This window comes from Pyxicephalus adspersus, chromosome 11 (assembly GCF_032062135.1).
Source record: "Pyxicephalus adspersus chromosome 11, UCB_Pads_2.0, whole genome shotgun sequence".
NCBI lineage: Eukaryota > Metazoa > Chordata > Amphibia > Anura > Pyxicephalidae > Pyxicephalus > Pyxicephalus adspersus.
Genome location: NC_092868.1, coordinates 27,587,218 through 27,608,408, shown reverse-complemented (window position 1 = coordinate 27,608,408; position 21,191 = coordinate 27,587,218).

Genomic DNA, 21,191 nt, shown 5'->3' with positions numbered 1-21,191 from the left:
ATATCATGGGCTTGGCTCCAAGCAACATTCATGGATGATATTGCTTCTGATTAAAGGAGGAATCCACCTTTATGTGCTTCCACTACCAACCAGAGGTAAGTAAGTCAATATATATAGTGGGCCAAGGTCTAAAATGCCATTCAAATTTGCAGAAACACCCTGAAAGGCTGGAAAAGCAAGAACATATGTTTGGCACAAGGTGGATTTGTCCCTGGAAGATACTAGTACTATTTGTTTTGTGTAAACACATAAATAATGCATACACTCCAGTATTTAATGAGGACAATTAGGTGTAGCAACAACACAACATCTGTTCATATCTAAGAGTGCTTAACCCTGCTTGTGAGCTTGGCAATCAATGTGGTTTGATGTTGTGCTTGGCAACATGGACCTCCTTCCATCACCATCAGGTGTGTTAGAATGAGTATGCAACTCAGCCGGACAACTAATTGACAACCAGTTTGGACAACAAGTGGAAGTGTGTTTGTATACAATAGTGCTAAGATCAGACAGCACAGCACAATGACAAGAAACCTATAATACTACCACAAATGAACAGAGGAGTTGTGTGGCAGCAAATCAACATGAGTGCAAATGTCAGGCGTTTAAAATAAAATAAAAAAAACAAATAAATAAAAATCATGACAATTTATTCATAAAAGGAATATGTACATAATACATTCAAATACCACTATGTGACAATGGGACTTGGAGAATGGGACAAAGGCAACGAGGGGGTTCAAGTAGCAGTTTGGAGTGGAAACCATGCAGACATTTGTACACTTTTGTATTTGTTGAAAATTTGTATTTGTTGAAAAAGTAACAAAACATTGGTGAAGAATTACTAAACAACAATAGACTCATACTTAAAGAGACAGTGGCGTAGTAACCATAATAGCAATAAGGGAGCCAAAAATAGATGCCAAATAAAAAAATTAAACAAAGACTAAATTGCAATTAGGCTATACTTATCAGTAGACCAAAAAGGCAAAGTTCCCAGGGCAGACCCCTAGAAGTGGGGAGAAAAAATGAAGGAGGAACATAGGATGCCTCAGTCCCAATCAACGATCACAAGTGTCACGATCCACAGGTGGAGAGTGTGAGCGCGGAGACTTGTGGCTGGCTTGGATCCAAGGTGATGAAGGGTCCAAGAGCGGTAGCTGGACAGGCCAATTAGGTAAAGGTAGATCCATAAGCCCTAAGGAGCATTGAAAAGTAGGGAGTTCTTCTAATTTGCGGAGGGAGGCCGTTTTCCCAATTATTAGTGGCCAGCAGCTGAAATAGAAATCCCCATCTGTATTTAATATTTTGAGATTTGAGAGTCTCCAAGATGGGTTTCTCCGTGGACAAGAATAGGGCGGGATAAGTCCTGCAGCAGGATAATTGGCAAGCCATTAAACAAGATAGAGGATTGTGCACGGGCTACACGCATGATATCTTCCTTCAAACAGAAGGAGTGTACTCTGCACACAATGTCACAAGGTTTCATGGGGTCCTGGTTCTTAGGCCCCAAGGTCCTGTGGACTCTATCAAGCTCAATGTGGTGGTCTTTAGGCTTAAGGAGTAAATCATTAAACACCGCAGTCACAGCAGGAAGTAAATCATCAGTGTCCACACTTTCAAGGATTCCTCTAATTCTGATGTTGTTGCTCCGATTCCTGTTCTCAAGGTCGTCATGTTGGTGGATAAGTTGCTGCAATAATGTGGAGTGAGAATTTAGGGACTCTGTATGCTTAGTAGGATGACCCCTAAGGCATTCTGTAGTACTCTTAATCTTTCAAGCCTGAGGCCAAGATCTCTCTGAAGTTCCCCCATTTCTGACTTGTAGGAATGCTGCATATGCTGGATCATGATTTCCAGATCAGCTTTAGTAGGGAGGGCCTGCTCTGACTCCAGGTCCCACTGTGGAGGCTGGGAAACAGAGGGCCTACCCAAAGGAGAACTCACTGCCATAGGGGGTTGTGAAGGAGGGTCCCCAAGGCTGCTGTGTTTTGGAGAGGCAGGAGAAGTGCTCACCTTAGGCAACGCTAAGGCGGGAGGTTGTAAGGCTGCCAAGCGATCTGCAGTCGGCGCCATCTTGTTTCCCTTCTGACTCCTCGTGGCTGTAGTAGAAGAGCCACTTGGATTGAAAAAGGTGCCGATCTCACAGCAGCAGGCACTGCTGGAGGGGACACTGGAGTTCCGGGGTCCATGCTTGCCTATTTGTGCGGGGAGGAGAGAAAAGAGGAGCAGCAGATGAAGAAGAAACAGCCAGCCGTGGACGGGAGATCTCACACCACACGTCCTACTCTGCCATGCACCAGATCAAGCCCCCTGATACATGTATTATATCAACTTGGGCAACAATGCTTTTTTCAAATATTTGATTTCTATAAAGCCAAACTAGAATGAACTTTGATCCAGATCACAAATGCATGGTGACATTTTTTTTTGCATTCATACTATTGTGTGATGACATATTATAAAGTGCTAATTAGTATATATACAGCTTGATGTAAATTAGTTTGCAGTGTTGCAAGCAAACAAAAAAGTATCAAAACAGTGCAACAAATGTAACAACAAATGAATCAAATTTTGTGAAAGAGTATAATGTAACATAAAATTGTAGCACTTGCCCAAAAGAAGAGGAAGCATTAAAGATTCAAATTGACCTGTAATGGACTGAAGATGCACACAGAACAGGGAGCAGGTTTGCGCTAATTAATTGCTCTGACCTCACCTTTGACAGAGCTTAACATCCTCCTGAATCACGCAGCTGCAAACTAATCGCCTTAATTGGCGTAATCTCAACCCCTATTGCTCATTTATCAAAGCAGGAATCTGGCTGGCAAGTGTACTAGCACTTGGGTCAGGCTCCGACTCGCGGTAATATGCCTTGTATATCGGCGCGTAGCTTACGTGCACTTGTTTGATAAATCAGGCCCTATGTCTCAGCCAGTAAGACACTTTACATGAGGACTCCAGTGGCCTGAGTATAAGCCGAGATTCTTTTTCTAATGGCATTTTAGGTAAAAAAAGATCTCAGTTTACATTTGAGTTTACATTTGAGAATATGGTGTTAACCAAGGGGAATTCCAGATCCCCAAAATATCATATGTGATTGGACTAGTACACTACAGCCCTATTTTGAATGGGACCTGCAGCAGTTTCCCATCAATGGCAGAGTCTGTATAAATATGCTCTTAATTAATATGGGCACACATTTTATAAAAAGTAGTAGGCACTGCATAATGTGATATTCATTCTGTTATTTTCCCTTTTGCCTTTTTATTCAGTGCTTCCAACTTGTGGGTCATGAGAGTGGAAGTTTTGTGTATCAACATACCCCAAGTGCATATTTATATTTGTAATCATAATTCCTGACTATGAAATACATATTTCAGTGAAAAAAACATAAGTACAAACATCAAAGTTCATATAAATATTCAAACTGTACTAAAACTGCACATGGCAGCGCATTGGTATGCATAGACCAGCTGGGAAAGGGAGAGACAGAAATTGTTAATAAGACAGCCAGTTTATTTGCTTGGAAATAATTCTGTAAATATGCTGGAATCTGTGTCTCCAAAGGAGCCAGAGAGATACAAGTGTTATATGTAAGGGTAATATGAGGTAATATAACAAAACTGAATAATCTGATGTGCTGCTAGAAGGTGATATATTAACAATGTGATTTAGGTAAATATATGGAAATACTCTTTATTTACTTTATACTAATTTACTTTTGTTTTACTTGAGATAGCATCAGTTTTCAAATGCATACTATAAATATTCAAATTTATAATGAGTTGCTACATATAATACTTGCTTGAAATTGAGTTGCGATCAGTTGAATCAGCTGTACAGTAAGTAAGGCTGCTTATGGGTGAAAGTGACAGGTATATAAAGTGACTTTGTTACTAGAGAACCTTTTTTTTTATAAATAGTCTGTAAAGAAAGTGTAATAACTATCTGCCTGCAGTCTGTTCTGCTTAGTTACCTGCCCTGCAGGTAATTCATACACTTACCTTTAGAGGTGGAAAGCCGTCGAACCCTAGTCCAGTTAGTCCAGGGGTGGGCAAAACTTGATGGGCCAGGCCAGTATTAGATGAATGGAGAGTGTTTGTATGAACCTATATAAACTACAGTATGTGTAAAAGTATGTGTTAAAGCTGTTAACTAAAAGTAAAAGAAAACATACATTCAAATTACATTCCATTTCAATGGGAACAGTGTTATTGGTCACCCTTTTTAGCCAGTGGACCATTTTGTACCAAGATTTGACGGGCTAGAATAAAAAGCCCAATGTGCTGTATTTGACCTGCGGGGTCGTAGTTTTCCCATGCCTGAGTTAGTCCCACTCTTCGTTCTTCGTTCCCGGGCAGCTGGATACTGGACAAGGTCAACATCTTCCTATTCTTCCAGGATCATCTTTGTACGTTATCCGATCTTGCACCGCACACTGGTGACTAAAATATTATTAATAATGTACAAAAGATCATTGAGGGTCATGTGATCCATCATAAGTACAATCTTTAACCTGTAAAAGCAAGAAAAAGGTATACATACAAAGCATTTTTTTTCAGAGACAGGATGTTTCACCAAGCATGATAATGTACAATAGTCATTTATTTTGTATACTTTTGCATTCTACACTTCTCATCTGACTTCACAGGTGCAATTGACTGAGGCTAACCTTCTTCTTAGCTGGTTTTGCTTTCCTATTTACTTTTGTGGAGGTAAATGTATTTCCGAGGGAAACAAAAGGCCATGTACACAAGCCATCAGATCTTTTCGGTCATTCCAGAAAGCATAAAACTGCACTTTTCAGATTTTTTTAGCAGAAAAGGGTTGAACTACAAAAGCTAATCTTTGTTTTTCCTATATTAATCACCTGAGGGTTTGCATTTTATTATTTGCCTTGTAGTCAACCTGGATGTTGAGAGCACTACATTGTTGTTATCAAAAAGGTTATTGCTCACAAAAAACACTTATTGCATTTGAGGGATTCCAGAGGACCTCTACATTTGGAATAAAAAACTTTAAAGAATTTGGATGCATGTATGATCCACCACGAAAGTAAGATCTGCACATGATTTGAATTATAGGATGGTAATGATTCAGTCAGTCTCTCCTTTGTGAAAAAAATGTTTTTAGCCCCTATAAAATTTGGCTGTTCAAACAAAGTTTCTGAACATGAACTTTTTCTGGAATGTAAAACAAGTGTGGTGTTCTTCCTACGACCATTAACACTGTATTCTAAAGGGCACCTGACAGGAAAACGTGTTTTACACTTATCTGGGAGATCTAAACATCCAAACCAGGGTTCCAAAGTTCCACCTATTTTCTTTAACTCCCTGGAGGCTACATCCCTGGGCCACAAGTGAGGTGCTTTAAAGGTTCATATACGGGCAGACATCTTCTTAAAAAAAAACCTGTACGTTATATCAGTGTCCTGATTGGTCCTGTCTTGCACTTAGGCTTGGTCCAGACTGGATGCATCCAAATATTAGCCCTTTCAGCTTAACATTTTATCTGAACTTTCATCGCCTTTACAGGCTATAAAATACCTTTATGTGTAATAATTATATAAGGAGATAGTATGGGTGACACAGCTGCAAGGGGTATAGACACACTACTGAGCAGGCTGAAAGTTGTAGAAAACGAAATGTGAAAGATAAACACACAATAGAAAATGAAGAAGCTTTAACAGTTTTTAAATTTAATCTTATTTTCCAAACATAATAGTTACACATTTTATTAGTATATGTATGAAGAATGTATGTGTAGAAATGTATAGTCTGAAAAAAAAATAGCATTTGGTAGAATGAATCCCAGGCCAAGACACGTTTAGTGGACATCTGGAGCTCACACACTTAGACAATATTAGACCAAAAATCCTTAACAATCACATCAGATTTTTTCTTTTTAAGTGGCATATGGACAGATTGATAGCAGGATTTGCTCTAGAAATCAACCATGTAACAGAAGACAAAACATATGTTGCCTTTGCTTCACCTGTTAAACACATTGCCCCTGATTCATCAAACAAAATCGGATTATCGGTCGCGCATTCGTATTAGCGATCCGGAATCGCGCGCGATCGCGCTATTCAACAACCGGAAAAGCTCGCGCACGGAGCCGCGCTTATCCGACAGCTTTTTACTGGCGAAATGGATTTTTTAAAATCCTTTTCTATTTGCTAGCAAATGTTTTGAATCCTGGACCAGATCCATTCCAGGTTTGCTGGATCACCCAGTTCACTTCTGAAAGTGTATTCTCTCCAGCCTTTGAGAGCTTTCATAAATCAGGGTCTTAAAGTCAAAGGCTGTTTTACGTCAGCTTGTTCTCATTCAAGTGGCATCAGTATTCCACTAATTGAGCCTGTTCTTTCTGTGTGTTTTGCTGTGGTGTGATCTGATGTTTCAGGTCAGGGAAAATATGAAAGATAAGTGAAGATAAAAATTTGACTTCCCAATCTGCTGATAAATATATCCACCTGATCTTATAGCACTATATGAATAGTGAACATCTTTTTTCTTTTTTTTGAGTTTACTTTAAACCTTTAGTTTTTAGATTATTGATAATTCTTGTCTGCAGATAGAAGGGGAGTTAATGATTGTAGTCTGTGATACATTATTCTTTATTTTCTCCTTGTCTCTTTTTTTCTATTTGTTTTAATAAAGTAGATAAGAAATTCTGCATATTAATGTTTTGTATTCTAATACTGAGCCAACAGATCAAGCTTTTGGCTATTTTTCATTTTCTTATCTCTATTAATTAGTTTCTCTGATGACAGCTCAGTCCTTCTCTGTATTCACTAATGAATGGATGTTATTGTTCTAGCTTTAGGGTGCCCACGAGCAACCCTAATGACTGGGCCATTGCCCTCTGGTCTTCATTTTTGTGCACATTTGTCTCTGCAGCTTAGGTCATCTTAAAAAGTGACATAATACCAGACTCCATGAACATTTATGAGCTTGGTGAGCCGAGTGTGATTAGCTTTATAGTCATCTTAGGGCCCTTTAACACAGTTGGCTGGTGCTTTCTGTGTGCTCAGGAGTGACAAACTGAACAGAAGGACACAATTAAATATGGCTGTGGCTGCAGCCATGGCACAGCTGTTCCAAAAAAAACACACAGTCAATAGTGACTGGTCGCCAGAGGTGTAGTGGAGTGGGCACGGGTGGGTATGCCATGCCCTTACTTTTCTTTACAAAGAAGTCTTTGGTGGTCCGCAGCTCTGGCCCCTCTGCCCCCCCCCCGCAGGGTCAGGAGAAGGATCCTGCTGGGGGGGCGCACTGGCCAGAGCCGTAGACCATGTCCCCATACTGATCGCAGGCTCAGGGAGGTGGGCGGGTTGTCTCTCTGAATACAACCTACCCACTCTCCCATCACAGGTTCGATGGGAGGGTGGGCTGGGTCTGGTATCATGACATCACTTTGCGGTAAGTGTCTTCCCCTTTAAGTGACACAGGCAGGGGTGTAGTGGGGCTCTTGTTTTTTGAGACTACACCCCTGCTGGGCACTTTATGGAACCATGCTGTGATTGACTGCAACTGCATGGACAAATGGGGACTGTAATTGATCCAGAGGCAGAATATTGCCACTTATCTGAAATTACCCTTTCTTCAGTGACATATGAAATATTTATAATAAATGGTAGAAAGACTGTTTCTCACCTCACTTTCTAATGGTAAGGTTTTTGAAGCCACCTCTATGTGAAGCAAATATACAGGTATGGAGAGAAAGAAAGAAGTTTGAGGCTCGTAGTTGTTCGTATAATAAAAATTAAGTGTATTAGTTAAGTATTTTTGTCGAAAGAAAAGGGGAATACACATACATACAGTATTTACCTCTGCCCTGTTAACACTTCACAGGACAGGGGTTTGGCATACTATACATTGTAATAGCTGGCAAAATATTGTTTAAAATAAAAGTATTGTTTCATGACCGTATCCTGTAGTGCAAGAATCCGACACGTTTCGCCTCAATAGGCTTGCTCAAGGATATATGGTCACAGTGTGCTAGGCGGTATATATAGGCTAAACATGTACATATGGAAGGTGGCATTGCTTACAGTTTGAACTTGTGAAATTCTCCACCAGTACTATATATTCTAAAATCAATTGCCAGTTGTCAAACTTTTGCTGGTGTTCCTGAAGTTAAAGAAATCCTGATATATATGTGCAATAAATAACCCCGCATCTCCTGGTTAGTTTCCCCATATACTGTATATGAATCTGCAGGACAGTCATGTACAGATGCTTCAGCTGGCCACTCAAGAAACCACTGAATCCTTGAAGCTAGTACTGCCACCTTTCCTTCTTTTTCAGTGGGTAGAGGACTTTTCAGTAAGCCTGTCCATATCCCCATACATGCACAGGTATCCAAGCAAGGGCTGCCATCTCATAGCTTTGTGGAACTGAAGGATGAGAGGGTGACAGGGAGGTAGGTACAAAGAGTGGCTTTCTGATCTGTCAATTTACGCAAAAGGTATTAGAAATATCTCAAGAATTGGATCACCTAGGGAGAAATAAATCATATATCATACACATACTTGTTATTTAAAATATATGGGAGTTGTACCTCCCTTCTCATCCCACAGGGAGAACAGGAAGTGAAAAAAATCTCTCTTAAATAAGGTAGCATGTGTCCTCATTGAAGATTTCCCTAAATAAAAAGGGTGAATCCGGGGATGTAAACAGCAATTAAAACCTGAAAAGATTTAAAAACTGATGGCTTTAGATTTATTTCATCTTAACTGGGACATCAACCAGCGAACAACAGATAAGAGTAGACAATGGCAACAACAACAAACACACTAGCGTCACCCTGGTAGAGATGAGAAGGCAAAGGTCAGCCAGGATTGGTATTAAATGTATCTCACAGTAGCAGAAGAGTTAGCAATCCAAGTCATCAAGATGAAACTGCTGGCTAGCTAGCTCTTAAATGTACCAAAAGCTGCAGAGGGATCAGAAATTGCTGACTGGGTCAATGTTGCCGTTAAAGCCAAGATATTACAAGGTCCCCTTCTTTTTCTGCTTACATAGCATGAGTAGGAGTCTTCACTATTATTTTATGATCCAGGTGCACACCCTAACTTTATAACCAGATTCCCTTTCCATCCAGCACATAATGCACTCACCTCATCACCTGAGACCTCTGTCTGCACAGCCACTAAAAACTAAGGCTAAGTACACATGTTCAATAATTGTTGTTTGAAAGGATCTTTCACAATCCCTTCCAATGACAAAAGACTGAAGAAGTGCTATATACAGCGCTGTTCTGCTCTATTGTATTGTAATCGTTCCTGGATCCACCAGGACGGATTCATGAACAACGTCGGACGAGTGCTGAACACATGCCAGAGTCTCAACTAATACCAGCCCTGAGAAGATTATCATACGAAAATCATCGGACATGGTTTACACAGCCTCAGTCTAAAAAAATCTTAAACTGTGTTTTGATTGGATGATGGGGCATTTAGGGGAGTGAGGACCTGTGTGTTCTCAATAGGTGTCAGTAATTGTCATTTGCAGTAAAAGAACTGTATCTTACACTGAGTGCTTGCCTTTCTCTGTACTTTATATACAGTATATTTTTTATAGTAATTATACCCCATATTTGTTTTCCACTGTCAGGTCTGTGCATGCCCTAAAACATTAATATTGGCTACAATAAACCAACAAATTATAACCCAATAGCAAGACATGCAAAGGGTTCAATTAATTTGTGAAGAACCTTTTACAGCATTTTGCACTTTAAAAAAAAAACGTAAAAGCACTATGTTAGTGAAACTAATAGCAAATATATTGACAGTAATAGGTCCATCATTTGTGAGAGTTTCCAGTGCAGCAGATTATCAATAATGGATTATCACTACTTGCAACCATCAAACTGATATAATTGAGCGTATCTGAGAAATCCAACACTGAATATATCATGAAAAAAAAACCTTTCCTTTATATGCTGATATGTACTGTACTTTTAAAGTTTTTTACCAGCTACACTTTAATAAATCTGCTTCTTATAACAATTGGGAAAAAGTTGAATGCTCCAACCATCTGTCACTACATTTGGAATATTTCTAGAACTATAAATACATGCAAACTTTACCACATCCTTTTCCCATGTCTAGTTCTATTTCATTTACAATAGTCAGACATATAGAATAGACAGACCAATTTAACACAGACAATTCACATGCAAACACCCCCACCCACTGAAAAAGTTAAGGGTAACTATAAATGCATGCAAGACATCAGTTGGTGCTGGCAGGCTCCACATTGCTGCCATGGCAACTGAGCAGCCTGCTCCTGAAATGGATTAGGAAATACGGCTTGGACTCTATAACTATGTTTCTATGGAAACCATGAGGCCTAGAATTTACCACTGACATAGATTACTGATAGTTTGCCCAAAGTAGAGTCCTCACTACTATTGTTTCTATTTTTTCTTAAAGCGTACCTAAATTCACAATTTTCACTTTACATAAAAGGGTAGACAACCCTTTTATGTTAAGAAAAAATTCTGTTTGTTTTTTTCAGTGCAACACCCTTTTTTATCCCTCCCAGGATACCTACGTCACACATCCCGGCTGGCTCTTGGGTGCTTCTTCTGCACATGCCCAAGCATCGCGGGCATGCACAGAAGGAGCCTTTTCGTGAAAAGAGAAAAAATTGGCAATTTTTTTCCCATCTACGTCACCCGATCTTGTGCCTGGGTTGGGTGACGTAGGTGGAAGAACCAGGAAGAAGAGGCAAAGATGGCAGTGCCTGGAGCGCCGGCACGAAGACGGATGCCGGAACGACACCGGACCTGATGGAAGAGACCTCCAGACCGATCGAGAGCCCTGCGGGATTACAGGTAAGTGAATTTTTTTTGTTTTGGGGGACTTTTGAGTTTAGATCCTCTTTAAATTAGTATGGTACTCTGAAGCAAAATCCCAAAAAAAAAAAAACTGCTAACAATAAATCACTCTAAGCCAGTGTTTTTCAACCGCTGTTCCGCGGCACACTAGTGTGCCTTGAGAGATCTTCGGGTGTACCGTGGGAAATTATCCAATTTCAGTTAATTGGTCCCAAAATGATTTATTTACTGCAAAAAATTTGTCTTCATTTGTCTATACCAGCGATGTATAGTGATAGGCAGAACCAAAAAAAACTCTTCCACTAGATGGCAGCAGGTAGCTAATTTACGTGTCTGACTTTTTGGTGGTGTTCCGTGGGATTTTTCTAATTGTAAAATATGTGCCGCGACTAAGAAAGGTTGGGAAACACTGCTCTAAGCCATGTCGAATACATGACAAGGGAAGCTCAGCATCACCACCCAAACAGCAATTGGCCATGAACTCCATTCCAATTTCTTTTTTCTAACACCTTTACATAAATAACAACAATAAACGACTAAATTAGGTAGATTCAAATGTCTAGGAGACCGTTTATTAACAAAACTATTGTAATGTCAACATCCAGCATATACAATTAATCCTTCCTTCCTTGTGTTTTACTTTTTCCGTTCTATTTCTCTGCACAGAACGAAGGGAATACCAGAAATCTAGAGAAAATACTCAGGGGTCTGGAGACTTAGGCCCTCTGGCCCATCCCTGGCAAATTCCCTGGTATGTCTTTTAATGCCACATTACTCTTACTCTACTCTTAAGCATGTGCTAGTACAGGTAGTCCCTGGATTACATGCAAGTTAGGGAGCGTAGATTTTTTCTTATGTTGAATTTGTATGTAAGTCAGAACAAGTACATTATTTTAACCTCCTGGGGGCTTTACTGATGTCTGGATTTCTGTACCAAAAGCGGTACACAGTTTTTCATGATTTTTTTTTTTTTATATTGTAGACCTGTCCAAACAAGGGTCTAGTAGATATCCTGAATATAATAAAGTTTGAAACACACAATCATTTAAAAACAAAATAATTAAATTTAATAATTAAATTAAATAAAAAACACAAAAATCAGCTTAAACAAGAATGCAGGAATAAATCAAAAATACTGAAAATACTGAAAATGCAATAATTCTGTATACAGCTTAGTACTATATTTTTACATTGTAAGCCTATAATTCTTAGGCCTAACTCACCAAAATATGTCCAATATTTATTAAAATTAATAAATTTAATATTAAACCTAAATAACTAAAACAACACAAAAATATGTTAAAAACATTAAAATAAAAAAATAGGGAAACATGTACAGTAGCTTGTATAATATATATAATATAATAATACATATATTAACTGAAGATTTCTTTGTATTGGACGCAATACAGCTATTTTGTATTGAATCCAATACAAAATATTTGAATTTCCCGATGCTCCTCCCGACGCACCAACCCACGCACCAACATCATCAGGAATCGCCGAGGGACGCGTAAGTGAAGGAGAAGACCAAGAAGACGGGCATCCAATGCTGGAGAGGGGCATCCGATGCTGGAGAACTCTGCCAGGGGACAGGATCCAATGACAGCACACTGGAGGATGCCAGCGGCACCAGGTAAGCAACACTTATTTCTATTTTTAGCTAACCCAAGCCTAGTTCAGGGTAAACGCTTTTAGCGAGTATTTTTTACCCCAAACTAGGCTTGAGGTAACCGCCCAGGAGGTTAATAAATGCAATTAGGATGGATGTTTGTCTCAACATATTATTAGGCATCAGGGTGTCAGTTACTGTATAAAATCCTCACTGTGAGTTAGTCACAAACAAAGCAAAAAAAAAACTTTATGGAGCCAAGACATTCATTAACTTCTGGAGCAAGCTGTGCTTTGATATGAAAACAGAAACAACTGCAGAGTTTGTCTTGGTCATTAAAGAGTTACAAGAGGTTGAAGAAGAGCTCAGTCCTTAAGATCACCCACATCCTCAGCTGTGTTTAGAAAAAGATTTCTTCTGCAAGGCATGCAACCCCCCCCCCCCCTTACCCCCATCAAGCCTCCCTCCTGCACACGAACGAGCAGGAAAGCCCCGTTCGTATCTAGGAGTCGTCTATATGTCGATGTCTTTAACTTGGGGACAAAATTACTAAAACCTTCCCACCCTTTATGCATCCATCCTGCACATGAGTGAGCAGGCAAGCCAAGTTCTTCGTTCGTATCTAGGAGTCGTCTATATGTCGATGTCTTTAACTTGGGGACAAAATAACTAAAAACTTCCCACCCATCAAGCATCCATCCTGCACATGAGTGAGCAGGAAAGCCACATTCGTATCCAGGAGTTGTCCATATGTCAGATGTCCTTAACTCGGGGACTACCCGTAGTTTCAAAGTCGTCATGTCAAAAGAGACAGTGCTATGTCTACACTCCTACTTCAAGCTGTGCTTCGATATGCAAAAAAAAAAACAACTGAAGAGTTTGTCTTGATCAATAAAGAGTTTCAAGAGGTTGCAGAAGAGCTCAGTCCTTAAGTTCACCCACAACCTCAGCTGTGTTTAGCAAAATATTTCTTCTGCAAGGCATGCAAACCGCCCACCTCCCACCTTTTAAGCCTCAATCCTTCACATGAGTGAGCAGGCAAGCCCCGTTCGTATGTAGGAGTCGTCCGTATGTCAGATGTCCTTAATTCAGGGACTACCTGTAGTGTCAAAAGTCGTCATGCCAAAAGAGACAGTGCTATGTCTACACTCCCACTCTGAGCTCCAGAAGCCATCTTTAAACAAGTAGAACTAATCAAATTGTGCATTGCCTTCTGTATACTGTAATACCTTGATACTGTAATACTGTAATTCAGTGAATAATAGGTTACTATTATTTTATCAATGTTCGGTTGCTGTTCAGTTGCTGCAGAGGTGCATGTGGGGGTTAGATAAGGTCCCTACTGATCTAATGCAGGTCAACATCTCCAGCATCTTTTTTTACAGAAAAATGTGTTAAAAATGTAATTAATGAGAGTAATAATTACATAGTTAGTCAGGTAGAAAAAGACCAGTGTGTTCAACCACTACAGAAATTCATGAGCATACTAAAAACTGCATATGCATATATTCCATATAAAAAACAAATGTACATACCGTATTTTTTGCCGTATAAGACGCACTTTTTCTTCCCCAAAGCTTGGGGGGAAAAGTTAGTGCGTCCTATACGACAAATGTGTTAAAAAAAATATTTAAAATATTATACTCACCCGATACCCGATCCTGCGTGTGTCTCTTCTCTGCTCTGCCAGCATCGTGTTTTCTCCTGTCTGTAAAGCAAAGCGAAAGAAGCCGGCACAGCGCCACCTGCTGTTCCCTGTCCTAACTGCCGTACAATAGAAAAAAAGCACAGAGTGATCAGAAGGGGAATTTGAATGACAGAGTGAACAGAAGGGGATTTTGAATGACACAGAGTGATCAGAAAGGGAATTTGAAAGGTACAGAGTGATCAGAAAGGGAATTTGAATGGCACATGAGTGATCAGAAGGGGAATACCGGTATGAATGGCACATGAGTGATCAGAAGGGAAATAATCTTTCAGAATCTTTTTTTCTAGATTTTTCCTCCTTTAAAATTGGGTGCGTCTTATATTCCGGAGCGTCTTATACGGCGAAAAATACGGTACATGGTTCAATTTACGATCACAGAGGACAACAACAGAGGATTCCTGATTTCTTAAGACAGTTAAAATATTCCATGGATCAACAGTCTCTGCTGTTATTCCTTTTAAAATTTAATATCCAGGTATATTCTGTGCTTCTAGAAAAGCATACAGCTTTCTCCTAAAATAATCTATAGAATGTGTTACTTCCTGAGAGATGCTGTTCCACTTGCACCCACTTGCCCTTTACAAATGAATAATTCTAAAACAATTTCTCATTATCCCAGTGGTCCTTTCTCCAGGACCCAGCATAGCCAGGCCCTGGGGCCTCCGGGCTGGTTTGCCATGTATCTCCTAGCTTCTTCTAGTCATCCATGGTGAGGGTCGCCCCACAATTTTTTGTTGTATGTCTTTATGTCCTGCCTAAAATGTGCCAAATGTCACTATAGGTCCACCAGGTTAATGCATCAGAGTAGTGATTGAGTCCTACCTTGCTGAAGCTACCTTCCCGCCCCCCCCGCCTCGTCCTCCAGCAACAGAAGTTAGCCAACCATCCATCCATAGGGAGAACAGGATCTAGAATAATCCAATATATTTGAAAATGATCTCTTTACACCTTTAGTGGACTTTTTTTATACCAGTGGGGCACTACCATTTTATACCCAGATTTTTATTCCAACAGTAAAAATTCTTATCTTTCCATAAAAAGCTGCCAGATGTGTCAGTGAGAGTCAGAGTTAAGGTCTACATATAGCTATGCATTTTTATGTTTATGTTCTTCTTATTACCAGGGCTTATAAAGCAATGTAAAATTATCAGGCAGCAGAACAGTTTCATTCATGGACAATAGACCTAACCAGTGCTTGCTTAATTCTTTCTAAGTTTTTTTTAAAAGGGAAGCATGCTGTAAACAAAAGAAAACTTCTAAAAACAGATCCTCACAAGTATTTGAATACTGCACTACTCTAGCTAGTTGAGGTGATTATCAGTAGGTGAAAAAATCCATTGTGGCAAAAGGTTACCAATGTGGCCTTTGCCTAAAATAGACCTGACAGCAATAAAAACCTGAAATTGGTTTAAAGAATGGATTATTATTTATTTATGTTGATTTAAATTTATTAAAAATATTATTACATTTAAATTTTCCTTCCATTCACTACAAAATTCCCAACACTTTTATCATTTTCATCCTATAAAATACCTTAATTTTTGCACCTCTTATGTTTCCTGGTTTCTTGACTAGGAAGAGTGAAATAAACGAAGGCAGCCTGCAATCTCCTAGGGTTTCCATGGCACACATCACTAGAGGCATAGATGATAGGACTCTTGCATAGATCATAGGACTTATGCCATATATGTGGGCATCCAATTCAGGTTTCAAATGCGGACCAGCACACAAAACAAGGCTCTTGGGGCTGGTTCCTGCTGGCAGAAAGCAAATGACAGTAGGGAGCAAGATATGAGTTAGGAGATCACTGCTCTAAAGAGAACAACACTCGCCTGTCTGGTCAGTTAACTCTGTTTTAACATATAATAAATAGGGAATAGGGACAATTATCAAAGAAAGTTTTTTTTGTTTGGAGGTCTAATATATTTACTGCAGGTACTATGGTCAACTCAAATGCTAGGTTTAACATATTTAGGCACAAGAACCTTCAAGGCCTTCATGAATGTAGTATGAAAGGCCTTCTGACAAGACCCACTTTGTAAGGAATATTCATTATTATGCATTTCCTACATATACAATCTGCACATTATGTGCAAAACATATACGCAGTTTTGCATTATACATTATACAAAACCTGCACATTACAAATAGACATACGCACAGCACTGCACTGCACAGCACCAAACAATGGAATACAACACATATAATTACAATCCACAATCTTGTGTGTTAAGGTTCTTTGTTTAATCTCCAGCCAGGTGACAGAAAGTAGCGCTGTATAGCAATGCAACACCCCTACTATTTACCTAAAAATTAAGAAAAAAATAGAAAAACATGATTGGGTTACTATCCCTTTCCCTCTGTATTCTACAACATTACTATACCCTAGAAATGTTTTGGTATGAATGAGCACAAAAAAGGAAACACAACGTATAGGCTGGTACTTATTTACTGATTCCCAGCATTACATTCACTTAAATAGATAATGGTGGTTTCAGCTACTTTATGCTAAACACAAATGAACAAAAATGTAAAAAAATGTGGAAGTTCTAGTTTTGCAACACAATGTCAATGATGTATTATCATAAGGCAATGAAATGTAATGATATAATATCCTTCATTTAAAAATGTAATTGGCATAGAGTGAGTAAACAGCAACCTAAAGTACCCATAATAATGAAATATGGACATTCAAGGCATTCAGCCCTGAAAAGGTTGTGGGTGGCTGCTGTACCCCTAGGTGTCCCTCAGTTTGCAATATAATCAAATCTATAAATTTAGCCAAACCATCTGAAAGATTAAAAATTAATAAGAAATTTACCGTCAGGCATTGCAGCAGGTTGTGCTTGTAATTGATAGCTTACAGAACAGTGTATAAAGCAAGCTTTTACAAACTTTCAAACTGGCATCTTTCTTAGAGCTGGTAAATCACTACAGCTTCAGTCTATGTGTGGCAAACACAAATAGCAATGAAAGCATTGAAACGTGCAAGCACCTACTGCCAGTTTATTTACAATGACAAGTAGGACATCCACTAACACGTGTTACCTTTCAACAGGGAGCTGATTTTAGGGCTTTAAGATGTTTGAATAAATTAGGCTAAATACAGACTAACAGCACACTAGGCAGGATCCGCCCTGATGGCTCTGCCCACCACCAGGGAACACCAACTGAAGTGAAATCCCTCTCCTCTGTATGCATTGCGGAGGAGACGGGTTTACCTTCAGGGAGCTTTCCCTATTTACCGCGGCGGAAGTAATAACGCTGGCGGCGGTAAATAGGGGAGCAACTGCAAGGGGGCGGCACCGGAGCTCCGGCGGCTCCAGCAGTTCCTAATGCCCCCTGGCCGATCCGCCGCCATTAGGCTGGATCGGCCAGGGGGCGTTAGGCCGGAACGAACTACTGGCTAGGCCGTATCTGGCCTAAAGGCTGGAGTTTGCCGACCCCTGATCTATAGAACAGTGATTTTCAACCACTGTGCTGCGGTACACTAGTGTGCCATGAGAGATCTTTAGGTGTACCGTGGGAAATTATCTAATTACCATTGTCGAGTGTCTGTGCTGTAGTGACTGGCAGAGTAATGTAATACTCTTCCATGTCAGTGGCTGGCAGTAGGTAACAGTTTTCTTGTTTATTCTTAGAGACAAAAGTATTAGCTACAGAGTGTCATTTTGTAACATTTTTGATTTGTGGTGTGCCGCAGGATTTTTTCAATGTAAAAAAATGTGCCGTGGCTCAAAAAAAGTTGAAAAACACTGCTATAGAATATCAATGTAAAATTTTGAAGTGCTGGTTCATTAGGAATCAACACAGTGGCTGGGGTGGTCAAGCAGCTTCCAAGGTGCCAGCTGGCAAAAGTCATCGGGGAATGCTTGCTTCGCCATGGTCTGCAAATGCTTTTTGCTCTCCATTATACTCTGCAATATTTCAAAGTACCATAGCGTGCATTATGCAGCCCATTTCTAAAATGCAGGCTGCTATACTGAGCCTGTTTTATGTTTCAGTGTTTACAGCTCCCATTAACTTTTGTTGTACCCTCTAAGCATTGTTTGTTTTAAAGCCAGAAAGACACAATGCACAATTTTAAAACAAAGTTTTACAATGCACAGCCATATCCCTGCTTTTTAAACATACCTTTTTAAAGATTTTAGCAGTAGAGAAAGGCTCCTTTTAGAAACAACAGTAGAACAGAACTGAAGTAATGAGGAAGCAAGGAGCAGGTGAACACTTAACAAGGCACAGCCAGAAAGAATTTCATATTAAAGCACATGGAAATACATTGGGTGAAGGTTAAAAGGGGGAATTAAAATCATCTCTGTTATCCATATTACAAGGGCTGACAATTCTCATTATCTTGCAGGCACTTACTAGGATTATGTTTTGTATATAAACTTGTTCTTTAGCCACCCTTTTGTAGCTGCTAATTAAATACTTCTAGGGCTTTTTCAGGGTTGATATAGATCACAATAACAAAAGGCCTGGAGCAGCTAATTTTGCATGAAAATGTCACGGATTTTATTGCAAGAAACAAAATGTTATGCTTCTGAAGTAAATAGATTTTTGATAATGAAATCAGGATTTCAGGCCAAAGACATAAATCAAATTAACAACACTTAAGACTGAGCTGACACATTGGTGCGCCTGAGAGTTTCCACCACTATAGCTAATTTACTGCATAGTATGTATACATATGTTGGAGCTGGCCTAAGCACATATTAACCAGTATTAGCTACTAAACATGCATCATTCATGCAAACAGACCACCCGTATCTTCTAACTCTTTGTATAAAACAAGGAAGATGTCATCATGTACAGCAGAATTTTACAAAACGTTAGCACACTTCTTTTCCATACAATCAGTTCCTACTATTTGTGCACATTGACCAATATTTAAACAGTATTGTGTCCCTATAGGTCTAGAAGTTGTTGCTTGTATTGTGTTATTGTCTTTGGTAAGTGGTTCAGGTTGGCCATTAAATACTATGTGGGGTCTGTTCCTAAATGTTTTCACCTAATAGTCACCCCAAAATCATACATTTTTTACTTAGGATTCAGTTAGAAAAGGATATGAGTAAAATTCTAAAATCTAAATGAATTCAATGTGTTCCTTTTGCATAAAAGCTGGGTGAATCTTGTATTACAACATTTATAAATTGTCACTTTTTTTTAAAGGTACAAATTTTCACCTGAAAGCATTTTTTATGTTTTTCAGGTAAGCATTACAATGTTTAATAAAAAATATTTTATGAAAGTAAACTATAGGCTAAAGATGTAAAAAAAAGTATTCTATCTCTACCAGTGTCAATTTTAAGAAAGAGTACTGTAAATAAAAAGGATACATTTTATTTTATTTTTAGTACCATTTGAAATTACTTTTAAAAAATATTTGGGTGCAAAGCAATACAGTTATTTGTGGACAAAGTTTTTTTTTTTTCTTTTTCTTAAATTTTGCACATTTTCTAACTTTGCAACATTGAATAAGGTTAGCACAATACAAAGTATGGACATAAAATATGTTTAGAGAAAACCAGTTCTGGATAATTTTTTCACCCTATTAGTATAGTAAATAAAATTTTTCCTTTTGCAAGCTTTCTTTGAAGTTATTCCCCTTTGCTGCTGTTGTCTTCTGTTTGTCCTCAATTACTATTGAGGAGACTGCTCCAACAGGAGAGTTGTTATTGGCTTATCTCACAGTAAGTGAAATTTGTTAGATGTGCTATTTTTTGAGTGGTCAATTTTTCATGTGTGTAACTTAATTATGTATATATCTGTAGATTATTCCCTATGAAGTGGAACTTATCTGTGAAACGTGTCAAATGTCAACTGAGATTGGTCTATTGGTCTTAAGCTACGTACACACTTCCAATTATTATCGTCGGAAAACGAACGACGAACGTTCCTGCACGATATACACGAACGATCGTATAGCACCGATCCTGCACATAGAGGTAACGACACGATCGTTCATAGATATTGTACACACAATCACTCGGAAATGCATTCACGCATTTAAACCAAATTTGCTAGACATATGAATCAGACTAATGTGAGTGCACCGCAGATCTTTGTACAGTGCTGTGGTATATGTCAGAGCTATATTTGCATGTATGTATGTATGTGTGTATGTAGTGCTCAGTGACAGTGTGCCTTTTGCTTATATTTCTACATACTTTTTTTGGAGTCTTTTACAAGTTTTTGACCTGTAATAATGCCTTTGAGAAAAAATAAGGCAATTGGCAGAGTGCAATCAAAAGCAAAAAAAATGAAACAACCCCGTAGACAAGAAAATCCTGAGGACAGGAATAAAAGACTTGCCACACTGTGCGAGAGAGCTACTACATCTAGAGCTTCAAAGACAGTACACCAGCATAAGCCCTGACTGCAGGATAACAGAGATAGAGCTACTACAACCAGAGCTTCAGGGACAGTACAATAGGGTTAGACCCGAGTACAGGAAATGAGAGAAAGTGCTACTACATCTAGAGCTTCAGAGACAGTACAACAGTGTGAGACCCGACTGCAGGAAATGAGAGAAAGTGCTACTACATCTAGAGCTTCAGAGACAGTACAACAGCATGAGGCCCAAGTATAGGTAATGAGAGAAAGAGCTACTACATCTAGAGCTTCAGAGACAGTATAACAGCGGGAGACCCGACTGAAAGAAATTAGAGAAAGAACTACTACATCTAGAGCTTCAGAGACAGTACAGCAGCGTGAGACCCTAATACACGAAATGAGAGAAAGAGCCAGACGATCATTCATCCCATGGCTCACAAGAAAGCTCTTGAGGCCCTTCTCGTCACTCTGAGAGATCTGAGAGGAAATGACAACCTGATGGGGGGAGCTGTGGTACTCCTCTGTGGAGACTTTCGTCAAACTCTGCCCGTCATGCCCGTCAGGCTAATGAGATCCACGCATGTTTAAAACATTCATCCTTGTGGAGACATGTGCAACAGATAACTTTAAAGCAAAACATGAGAGTATATCTGGTGGATAAATGTTCCCTAATTTTCTCTAAAA